Source organism: Oxyura jamaicensis, chromosome 8, assembly GCF_011077185.1.
Source record: "Oxyura jamaicensis isolate SHBP4307 breed ruddy duck chromosome 8, BPBGC_Ojam_1.0, whole genome shotgun sequence".
NCBI lineage: Eukaryota > Metazoa > Chordata > Aves > Anseriformes > Anatidae > Oxyura > Oxyura jamaicensis.
Genome location: NC_048900.1, coordinates 6,170,257 through 6,182,930, shown reverse-complemented (window position 1 = coordinate 6,182,930; position 12,674 = coordinate 6,170,257).

The window sequence follows — 12,674 nt, the reverse complement described above, 5'->3', positions numbered from 1 at the left end:
AAAATAAAAAAATCCACAAGCTGGGAATACTTCCCAGAAATACTCACCTACTGCAACGAACTCATACTCTGTATTGCTCAGTCTAATAATTAGTGTAGCTGTACCAGTAAATGGGTCTGTACAGACTATTTAGCTCTGCTGAGAAGCAGGATATTTTAGTCAGATGGTCAGCTGAGCTGTAGCTATAGCTCAACTGGCAAAAACCCTTTGTGATATAGCACATCTACAGCCATGTTCTTAATACTCTAGTTCAGTAACTGAGAAACGTAGCAAACTTTGTGACCTTAGACCATGGATTGCAGGAGACCACTGTCTCCCTGTCCCTCTCCACAGCAGGCATTTGGGCTGCACTGGAGTTCTAGCCATGCTCAGCAGCCTGTGCCACTCAACTGTGCCTCCTATTCCTTGTAAAAATTTATGGTAGCAACCAGTTTTTCTTTCAAGTATCTGTTTTTCACCGGCTTGGCTTCTTTTTAATGTTGTTACACTTTTGGAATCTCCATTCCACCTTTCATTCATACAGAGATGGTATTGCCCTAGGAAATGTTTTCATTTTCACAAGAGAGCCAATGAAACTGAATTTCTAAAGTTACATGTAACTTACCAAGGTTTAGACGAACAACAGAAATAATTTGGCGAAGTATACCTTTCTGTTTTGGTTATTGACTGCTTCTACTACTCTTAATAAATATTTTGTAATATTGCATGCAGTAAGAACTTTAAAACAACTTTACAACATGACACTGATTCAGGATGCACCGTTGAATATTAGACTTATCAGGACTTTATGACACACGTTAGGCCATGAAGATCAAGCATATTTTTTGATGAACTATTTGCAAATTAGATGTATTCCAAATGTTTGCTCACTTAATTAGAACATAAAAGATGGTTTCTTTGACTGGACCTTGCTTCTGACCCTTCTTGCCTGTGTGTGGTTTGTATTGTTCTTGGCTAATGAGATATAGGATATGTACTAAACATTTACACATTAAAGGAATCCTTCATTCAGCATGAAGGTGTTGATACATCAAGGATACCTCAAACATGCTGAGAATCCAGCAACTTGTCAGACAAATTAGCACCTTACCAATCGGGGGTAAAATTGAGTTTCACATTTCTCCCTAGTGGGGAGAAAAAAATCAAAAATCACAGTAGTTTAATGCTTTCTTTGTAAATATGAACACAAAAGGCTTTATCACCTCTGTAGTGTAAATTATAGCCCTCACCAACTATCTGATTTTTAATTCATTGGTTTTAAATGATCCTAGGCAGTTCAGAGCAAATCTATTTTGTCACTCCTCTCTTAGACACTTCCCCTCTTTTAAGTCTTTTTCTTTTACAAATATTTAAAACACATCTGTATATATTTAAATCTACACCTATATATTAAAATGGAAGTAAACCGAATTCTTAAATCTGTATGTCCCACTAGCAGGAGGTTTTAACCCAAACTCTATGGAGTATGTGGAATTAAGGGACTGTGTAGCAATGAAACTATAAAGGTTTGACTTTTTTTTCAGCTGACTAGTGCTGAAAATCAGCACTTAGTGCTTCAGGTTGCTGACATGAGACCTTCAGAGCACTGGGAAGACCTACTGTCAGATAATTCAGCCTGATAAAGTATCCTGATGGAATAACTGAGCTGAGGATAAGGTTAAGGTCAGCCATAGGTGCTGCAGACACTACAGCAGGAACCACTGAGTACCCGGTGCTTCTAAGTCACAAGCCATGGCATGGCATGTACTGGGAGATCATGGTGCATACTGCTACCTACATGAGATTTGAGGAGAGGAGGTCACTATCATAAACTTCAAATATGGGAAATATTTATGCATCCAAAGGGCTTTCTGCAACTCACATAGCTGAAACATCTACCCTGCTATGATCTCATCACAAACACACTTTTTCCAAAATTATTAGGTCAGCAAATGAAAGCAACCTATAACCTAAGCAAGAGGAGGTCTAAGGTTTCTGTAGAGATTGGGTCTATACCTATAGGTCATTCCTCAATTTCCCCTTGGCAACTTCCTCATTCTCAATAGTCTCAAATTCAATTTACTTAATTATTTATTTTAAATACAGGAAAGAAATTAGTAGAGGACCCACCTGGTTGCAATTGCTTGAAACTCCCTCAAAAATTTAGGAACTGTCACCATGCTAATGAATTTTACCATCAAGCCCTCTTCCTTTATCATTAAAACCTAATATCTAAACAAAACATGCACAGCATCCTGTTCCACAGCTGGACATCTGCTCAATGTGATTGTGATCCTGCTGTCATAACTTCTCCTTAACTCCTGATGTCCTGTATGCGATCACCTGCATTCAAAGATGTCAAGAACATGCACTACACCTTATTAAATCCATTACAGAATAGCTGTCTGGCAAGAGTGCTACCATGAGCGGGTACTTAATTCTGAGGATGCTAATTCCTTCTCTGCAGGTGTATTTTTCTGAATTCTCAATACAAAAAGTGAGTAGGGATGTTAGTGCCCAGCAGCTATAAGAAGGTAGACAAGGGACAGAACTGCTGAAGCAGAGACATGGGATTGAACACTGACTGCCTGGGCATAACACCGGCATATCAGACTTGTAAACCAGATTCTTATATCAAGAACTTCATACAGATATCCAGTGAAAATCAAAGATTTATGTTGTTCATAGTATGTGTTGGCATGGAACTTCAGAGTATGGCTCCCACTCAGTGATATACATTACATATATTAAAACACCTGCACACTTTTTTTTTTGCCTTGAGGAAAAAAAAAATATCTCCAAGAAAAAGACATTGAATTTTTAAATCCTTAGGAGAGGAAGAAATATTGTTTCCCATTCATATCGTGACATGATATATGAATATGCAGTTAAAAGGAACTGATTTACAGACAAGATCGTGAATCCATAGACAAGTGTTTTAGCAGTTGACTAAAACAATAATGGCCAGCACTAATTGGATGTGGTCTGTTGCATGGCTACTGGAATCAAATAGTAAAAGAGGATCACAGTTCCTTATTAGTTAGGACCACCTAGGGTGATGGAAAGCTTGAATGATCAAAGGGAAGACATTTTTATGCTGCAAATGTTGATATACTCCTGAGCTTTTCAGCATAATGTAGGATCCAGTGTGCACACTTGACATACTAACTACTGAACAGGGCAATGAGTGTGATATTAGACTACAAAAGTTTTGTTCGCTTGAAAGATAAGTAAATAATATTCAATAATATTTTTCTATTCCCTATTGCATCACAAAATACCTTTGTATTAGTTCCAGAGTTGAACGACTTCTTTTTACATACTTTCATCAATATTAAATTAGCCTTTTTTCCTAATATCATATGAGAAACTATAGCCTGCTTTCTCTGAATATCCACTGAAGCACATTTGAAAAGTGAGGATTGACTTGCAGAATTCAAGTGACTTTAATTACTAAAAGCAAATTTTCATTTTTTATGTATACCTGAAGTTATTTTGTTTGGTGTTTTCAGTTTCTTAGCTTTAACAGATCGTGCCTTTTGATTATGTGATTCATCAGATAAAGTCTACTCAGTGCATATAGAAAAACCTTCTAGTTCAAGTGAAAGATGATGGAGAGAAGTCGGTGTTAAGAAGCTTAAACATTATTAATTCTATCTTCGCAAAATATCATCTTAAATTATCATTAAATCAGAGTGGTGACCTGAGAGATCTTCCATTTAACATCATGGAGGGACGTAAGCAGGAGACAGACACAGTCAAATAACAACAAGATGCTTCCAGTAAGGGCAAGTTTTACTGAGCAAAGAGGACAGTGGTTCATCTTGTTGCTGCTACTGAGGTGTGGGAAGAAGGAAGATGGCATAACTGGTAGGGGGAATGCTGATTTCATCTTTCTATAATTGTCCCCCACACACTGTGAAAGGCAGCATGGCCTTCTGCTCTGCTTTGATGCATTTATTAGTGTAAGCTCATGGTCCAACCATATAGGCATTTCAGACTCTGAGGTATCCTCCATATAAACCAGTTTAGCACTTATTTCTGAAAGCTCTTCAGAACTCTTGACCCAAGCACCTCTAAATTCTCCAAAACCACTAGGATCTTAAAGGATCAATTACCGTGCTATAACAGGAATTATTTTTATATTTAATATATTATGTTTATACTATATGTTTAATATTGTGTTTATATAAAGAGAAAGTATTTAATGTCTCCTCACTAAATAAGCAGCATACATTAGCTGGAAAATATTAACAGGGTTTGGGTTTAGGTTCTCTGAAGTCTGGAACTAAGCAAATAGATTCAATAAGAAATGGACAGTTTTCTAACTCAAAAAGTTGCCTTCTTCTCCTTGTCGCTATCTAAAATCTAGTATCTTACTCCTAATATGTCTGAATGTCTTTGCTGCAACAGCTTTCTGGAAGCTTAAGAGAAAACTGGTGCATATGACCAAGTGCACAACTTGAAGTCACCATTACTTCACAGAGCCCTCAAGCTTTGTATAGGTGTTCCAATCAAAAGCAGAAGCTTACTTTTTCATATCATTTAAAATCCGTAATCCTGTGAAACACTAATACAGAATCAGGAATGAGCCTACCACCTATATTCAAATTGAAATGACCTTTTGAAGGCACAATAACAACCCTGGTTTAGAGTTCAAGAAGAAAGCAAAATATCCACGATCAGATTTGGAGATTCGATATAAGCCTTTGGAAGAAAACAGAGGTTGGGTTTGTCAACTTTGAACCAGACCTCATTAGTTTTGGCTAGGAATGCTCTCTAATTACTAAAAGAGTTTTCTCAAGTTGCACTTTAGAAATTCATCTTTTTTTTGTAAGCTGTAAAGTATTCATAAAAAGCTAAAAACTGTGGGAAAATTAGCATTGATGGATGTTTTCTTACCCTCCATCAGGAAATGATGTACTTGAAACTCATTACAGATCTTCATAGAAACTCTGCTGAATGTGCCTTGGGCTTTGTGCTGATCAGCACACACTGAGCTTACTGCATAATTCATCTCTCTTGTGTCACATTTAATGTATAACATGTATTTCCTGTTAATTATGAAAATAAAGATGCGTCCTTTCTTTTAGAAACATAATCATGAAATTACTACAGAAATTAGAAAACATGGAGTTGTGTTCTACCCATTTTACATGATTTTTGTTTAAGTCAATATTACCTCTTGTGCAGAAACAAGAGGAAAACATCGGTCGGGGAACTCACCAAACACTCTCTGCAGCTCCCCGTGCACCAGGCACAGCCTCTCCTGCAGCCACACAGGGATACTTAAGTGGGATCCCTGTAGTCCTGATGGCCACTAGGGCCACCCTTCTAATTGTAGCTGTGGGTCATCATGGGGTCCCCTTAACTTTCTTTCTCACAGTAAGGTTTGGATGTTTTTATGTCTTTGTTCATGGATGTCAATGACACATTAGGCATCCTGTATCTCATTTTCCTCATCAAAGGTTGAAGATTGTTCCGAAATATTCTATTTCACTTCACCCATCTGTCTGTATGAGTCTGTTCAGCTTCCCTTACCAAAAGAATGAAAAAACAAAAATCCCATTTCAGCATCATACCCACACCAAAACATCTTATGAAGTGATACTGTCTGCCACTCTGAAAGGGTAGGAGAGGGAAGGAGTAAAGAGATGAAGCAAGAGGAGGAAAGGAGCAACACTATGAACCTGAAAATTCACCATTCTTATTTGGAATAATAAGGGGTAAGGGGGAGGCTCATCTGTACTCACTGGTGCATTCAGTTCCTGTATTTCACCAGTACACTGATTATTCTGCTTTGGATCCAGCAATCCCTTGCTGGGATTATTTGTTTTGTGGCTGTTGAGGCAACTTGGATAATATTACTTTCACAGTTTACACTAGCATCATATCAATATTGGTTTTTAAGATCTTTACTAACTACCAAGGCAAGGTTGAGCCTATCCAATAGGTATAGTAGATGCATTCTAGTTGTACTATTGCATTGCCTCCCTTGGAGTACGCTCAAGTATCACAGCATGCAGTTCCCTGAAGAAATCATCTACATTTTCTGATCATAGGCATGTACAGCACTTTTCAAAATGTAAGCACATGTAGCTTGAAGCCTACCTCAAATGCTATGGCTCCGTGGGGGCTGAAAGGCACATGAGGACCATGGGGTAACCTGAATGGGAGGAAGCAAGATAGTTGCCCTTTTCTCCAGCCAAGTCTTGTTCCCCTGGAATGTTTGATGGGGTCCTTGGAAATGATGTATGATCTCTCACTTGTGAGGTGGCCCCATCATTCTCCCAATTCAGAAACTTTCTGTGACGTAGGTGATATTCCCTTTTTAGTCTTGGCCACATGGAAATCTTGGTTCATAACTGCTTAGGTCAGTAAAGTTGGCTAGCTGCCTAGGGGAATATAAAGTTGTGTATCACCAATAGTGCTAATGATCTCTGGAGAAACAAACAAGTCTGGATAAAAAGACATATTAGTAGAGGTTCAGGGAAACCAGGATAAATACCCATTTCCCCAGCTGTGCGAAGGCCTGCAGCAGAAACCCACCAAAATGTCCCTGCAGGATGAGAGCAAGCTTTGGTAGTTTCTTCAGGAGGTTTCATCTTCACTGTTCCTTATACAGATATGAAAATGAAATTTAACAGCCAGAGGTCTGGAACAGCCAGAGGTCCCTGTTTAACAGGGATCTGGCTGTAAAAAGAAAGAAAGGAAAAAAAAAAAAAAAAAAAAAAAAAAAAAAGGCCTGGAGGAAAAAATCATTCTTACAGAGATAATCTCTGAAAGAAATAAAAACAGGTGTGGAAGAAAGTATTTCATTTTTTTGTTTGTTTGATTCTTTAACCTTCTCCTTCAAAATGACACTTAAAACAATACGCTACCACAAGTTACTGTAGCATCGGTATTTCTTATGGTGGGCGTACTTCAGCATCAATTTCTAGAGTCACATGACTGTGTAAAATAATTTGGTACTTACTGAAGAAAATCATCTATACTCATGATCATGGGGAAAAGTTAGAATGTAACTTCTAAAACCACGAGGCCTGGAAGGTTAGACATGCCAAATGTACTCACTTAAATTCTAACCCACGGCTTTGAAGCCAGTCTCATGATTCTAGATGCTTAAATCATATCTTATTAAAGTGGAGGAAGGCAGTGCTGCAGGTGTTGGGATACAACTTTTATCACTCCAAAAACAAAAATACCTCTTAAAAATCACTGGTCTAAGCAGTCACTCCATCCTTTATGGATAGCTGAAGACTGCCACTTCAGCTTGTTTCGAAGTTGAAGATGTAACCCGTTGCTAAATAATGTAAGTGAACATGAAACAAGCTGGAAAAAAAATCATGAAACATGCTTCTGTGAATGCAGGGATTTTACATAGTCATCTTACAATAAACACTTTTCCCATCACCTTAGCATTTCACCTCAGGGCAAATTCATAGATTTTTTTCAAAGTATTGATTCTTTTGTGTATTCTAAATGAGATTTAAGAAATAATTCTTTTTTTTTTTTTTTCATCTCTAGCTCTCCGTTTTGGAGTTCATTACCTCAGCACAGCCCATTTCATTATTTCACACTACACTTGTAATACATTTCTTCCATAGTTAAGCTTTTTTGCCATTAAAGGAGTTTAATTTCTTTTGGCACTTTTTATCTGCTGTAAGTTCTTTTACAGCATTAGAAAAGGCAATAGAATAATTAAGACACATTCCATGCTAGAAGTCTACCTGTTCCAAATGTGAATCATTTTTCCTTCCAAGCACAAAACCTTGCATTGTTTTATTTTTCACCCTCAGGTTTCTTTCACTCTTCAATGGAGTAAACAGTGAGACGGATATTTTTTGAAAATATATCTGCGCTGATCATTTGTCCTTTGAAGTACTGTATCTTATTTGCAAGAATATTTTATATAGGAGCTGAATTATTGATAGACAGCCTTGACATAACATTTAGGACCAAAAAATGTTGCTATATTAAACCATATTGTATTTCTTTCAGCTCAGCTTCTAGAATAGTTTGATTTTTGTAGTTTTGATCACAGAGATTCTGAAGTCAGACAAATCAAATTGAATCAGATCAAAATGTACTCCTCCTTCGTTCCGCTGAAGAAAGACTCCACCAATATCTAAATTAAAGAGGAAAAGAAAGTCTACCCTCCTTGTAGAAATAGGCAGCTCTTTCCGTCCCAGCCTCTTAAATTAAAGAATTCATGGCCTACATAATTACATTGCTCTAAAAGTTATGTATATATTGTAAAGCTTCTACATAATGAATGCATGAGGGAGTTTTAAATACAAATTAGTACAAACGGGTCTCAAAATAATATTTTTTCAACATTGTCTAAAATTTCTGTGCACTCAGTGTGATTGAAGACAGACAAACTCAGGAGATCTATCCAGACCCCAGCCAGCACCACACAAAGTGCCCGGTTTTCCTAAGCACTCATGCTCTCTTCTGGATTTAATTTAAATTTACCGTTAACAATCATTACTGAAAAGAACAAAAGAAATATGGTCTGATTCTGAACCTCTCCAAAGTTCAACTCCAGTCTTCTAATGGGAACAAAAGTCCGTAAGCATAATAGCACTGGATCAGACCACACGGGTAGCAAGTTTACCATCCTGGATCCAGCACTCATCAGCTGTTGATCACCATGGAAATAGGTATTTTTTCAGTCAGCTGAAGATAAGAGTTAAAACTATCCCTACTACCAAAGACAGTAATCATTTGCTTCACCTACCCATAAAGTAGTGCAACAGTTTTCAGCTCAGATTATTTTATAGACTATTCAAAAACAGTATTTCCTCTGCCACTATCATGAACAAAATTTTGCCAGATTTTCTTGATTCATCAAAGGGCATTTTCCCTTAATATGCATCTTGGTTTTTATGTGTTTGAAAACAGCTGGTTTTTGGTGTGACTGCTTTGTAGAACACGTAGTAAAGGAACACTTTTCCTATATCCCTAGGACGTCACCTTGAATCCAGAGACTCCTTAAACACAAGTCCCACCAGTCAATTTACTTGCTTTGCCTCCACATCGGGGTTACATTGCCTGCATGTTTCTCTTTTGAGAATGAGAAAACAACCTGGAAGAAGAGCAGAAAAGGCAGGCTCACTAGAGGTGGCAGTTGTTGCCTTGCCAAATGGTCTGACAGTCAGAGGCATTAAGCAGCTCTTTGGGAGTCCTTTACTCAATGGAGACGTACCAGCAAAGGGTGATTTAGAAGAGTTAGATTAGAGGAATCCCAGCTTCAGCATCATATTAAATAACCAGAAACTAATGCCTCCTGTACCTGACTGTTCTTCCTCTTGAAACAGCACGTCACTGTGCATCATGGAAATGAAACAGCAGATGTTTCCAAATATAGAGCAAGATTCACTGTGCTCGTCAGCTGTCCTCCTGGACTGCAGGCATACATTATAACTGTAGGCAGAAAGCCACTTCAAAAATACCTTACAAAATTGGGGAAGAGATCTAAAATTTTAAATAATGAAGATATTCAAAATATTTACAGTTGATATTTGAAAGACACAGGGTGGGGGAGGTGGGACTGTTAGGAATATCATTCCTCCAGTGAGTCCTTTCCGCTAAATCCCTGCAGAGAGTCCAGCTGAATGTCTGCAGAAGAATTTGACACTAACTTCAATGGTAGTCATTCAGTGGGTGCTAGCTGATGAAAGATATGGAGCTCTTAGAGTAAGAATCCTGTTGAAAACTTGTGGCAGCTTTAAAAACAAAACCAGGTAATGGTTTCCAAAAAGGAACAAAGTATATTGTGAACTTGATACTCTTCTCAATTTATAGTTGATCTTTAATCTGCGAACCCACCCACAAAACAATTGCTAGTTGTTTTTTATTGTATATCTTGTTGAAACAGAGAAGGCAATCGGTGATATGATGTCCTTTCACTATGTTAGAAATAGCTTTGCAATTTGGAAGTGGTGGAGAGAAAGTATGAGCTCGTTGTTTAGGACCATCTGTCTTCAACATATACTGTATCGGATTATTGTTTATTTAGTTAGGAGGTTTTTTTTATAAAAGATGGGTATAAGCCATGCATTTCCATACATGGACAGAGAATAAATTCTTTAAATTAAGATTGATGGTGACAGCAACTACAGGGAGAAATAATATGGAAATTACAAAAGGACTCGGCCTCAGAATTTGCATGGATCCAAAAGATGCCTGAGGTTTCCAAAATATATGTCTGGCTGGCTCTCCAGGCTGCTGTTTTCACCAGCTCTGAAATTAGATGAAAATCTCAAGATTCCAATCCAATGAAGACAATATTGTTACTTTTCAGTAGGACAAGAGTCACCAATACCTTTTATTGAAGAACAGAGCATATTGAGAAACAGTCAATACTGGGAATAGGCTTCAGGGTGGTCTTGTGTAGAGAGTGAAAAGAGAAGGCAAGTCCAGAATAATTGTAACTGCAAAATTTGAATGTCTTATTGGCATGGTGCCCTTTCTCATATGTATACTGCAAAATAAAATGATCTGTGGAATTCTCAGGGATCACAACATTTCACTTAAATTAGAAGAAAGCTCACACTATGGTGTGAAGGACCATAATCTCCTGTCAGTTACACATACGCTTGCTGAAGTAGCTCCCTTTTACTGACATTAGATCTATTTCCTCTCTTTTGTAACTGGATTTGTTAGATTTTAATTGCAATGTCAGAAACAGGAAATATTTTTGTTGTTCTTGGTTTTGTTATGATCATTCTACGATGGAGATTTAGGTTTTATTTAAACTGGATGACCCAATATATTCAGTTCAGCTCCTAGACTGACTATCACTGAGTTGTCAAATGCCTGTTATGAATAGTATATAGAAAGAGAACAAGTTGACCTTGAACTCGCTAAATGTTTTATGAACAGTACCCATTTCCAGAAAAATATGCATATGTTTTCCAGATTTGCTCTTTTTGCTTTCCTTAAGGCTGTTACCAGTAATAAATGCCTTTCATCTTACTCAGATGCTTGTTACGTAGAAGGTTTAGGAAGGGTAGAACAACATTTTAATGATGAATTTAGTGCTTGTGGATTGTAAAGGATTGATTATATTGTAGGTTGAATTCCTGGACCTCGCCAAAGGCTATGGAGAATATTGTGGCTATAATGCTAGCATTGCTTTGTAAAACCAGTCTAGTTCTGTTTTATAATCTTCCATTACTGGAATGATTTGGTCTTGGTGACTATTCTTTCCTCTTAATCAGCACCTTCATTGTTAAGTGAAATCAGAGTAGATAATGCTGTTTAAATAGAATAAAAGAAAGCAATCATAATTTTGATCTGTCTAGCTGACACAAACTTGTGCATTATTTCCAGACATAAAAACGTGACCTTAGCGCCTCCAGCTGGTGCTGGAAACATGTAATTCTCATGCATATACCAGAGAAGACTGCAGGAAAGTGTGGCAGCTAGTAATATAGGATCCAGGTCAGAGGATCCAGGTTCTAACCAACAGAGAAGCACACTAAATAGAATTAATTTAAGACACTTGTGCTCAGCACTGGATTTTGATCAAACACTTCAAAAAGTAAAAAATAGCAGTTAATTTACTCTGCCATGGAATATATTGGTTCCTTTTCAAATACATTGGTTCCTTTTCAAAAGCTACTTTCAGCTCTTTCAGAATTTGTGGACAAAGTGGTTTCTAGCTAATATATAGTTTTAAATGCTTTTTTGAAAGCCTCTTGCATGATAGAGTTCATAGCAACAGCTTCTGCTACTGCTTTAAGAGCACAATAAGGTTTAATAAGAAGGATGCACTTCAGTTCATAGATTGCTTGTTTTCTGCTTTACTTTATTCATCATAATCCTTACCTCACCGCTTCTTAGTAAAAAAAAAAAAAAAAAAAAAAAAAAAGCAAGCAAGCAAGAAAAAGCCAGTGACCGGTATTGATCTTCTCTATCCCAAAGCAGGTTCCCCTGATCTGGATCGAACCTGTCTCTGTCAGTAAGAGTTTTTCCAGGAGACAGTTCTATTTAAAATGTTTCACAGGGCATCTAGCTATTTGTTCATTTGTTAGGAATGGTGGAAGAGACTATAATAGACAAGCAGCCTCAGCTGGCTGCTGGACGTAAGACTAGATCCAGTCATATCACAAAGACAGAATATACTTTCTGTGCAATGTGGGAAAGAGTTATAAGATACATCTTGACCCAGGACTTTTTAAAGAAACCATTATCAATATTAATTGAAATTCAAAATGCCCTTTGGAATTTCACTGTAAACATTTTTACTCTAATGTTGGTTTTGATGTTATGAATGAGAGGTGAGTGGTCGCAGCACGGTATACATGATAGCTATCAATTCCACACTGCAAGATCTCTCTTCCAGGTGAATGTAAAAGGAAATATGTTTTCCTGCAGAACACATCCCCCACCACATACTCAAATAAGTCTGGGAAAAGGACAGAGTCTCATTATCATCTTTTTTATCTAATGAAAACTATCTTTGTGGTTTTTAAAGCACTTCATCTGAAGGACAGCTTCAAATGAACACTGATATCCATAAACAGTAGAAAAGAATGTGTGGTGCAAGTGTAGTCCAGACTGTCCTGTGTCATTTGTAATATCAAAGACCACTAAACTCACTTGGAGAGGCAGAGTGCCCATCCCACATTAGACATGGTGAGAAGAAACCTGAGAACTGTTCCTTTTCTTCTGACACACTTACA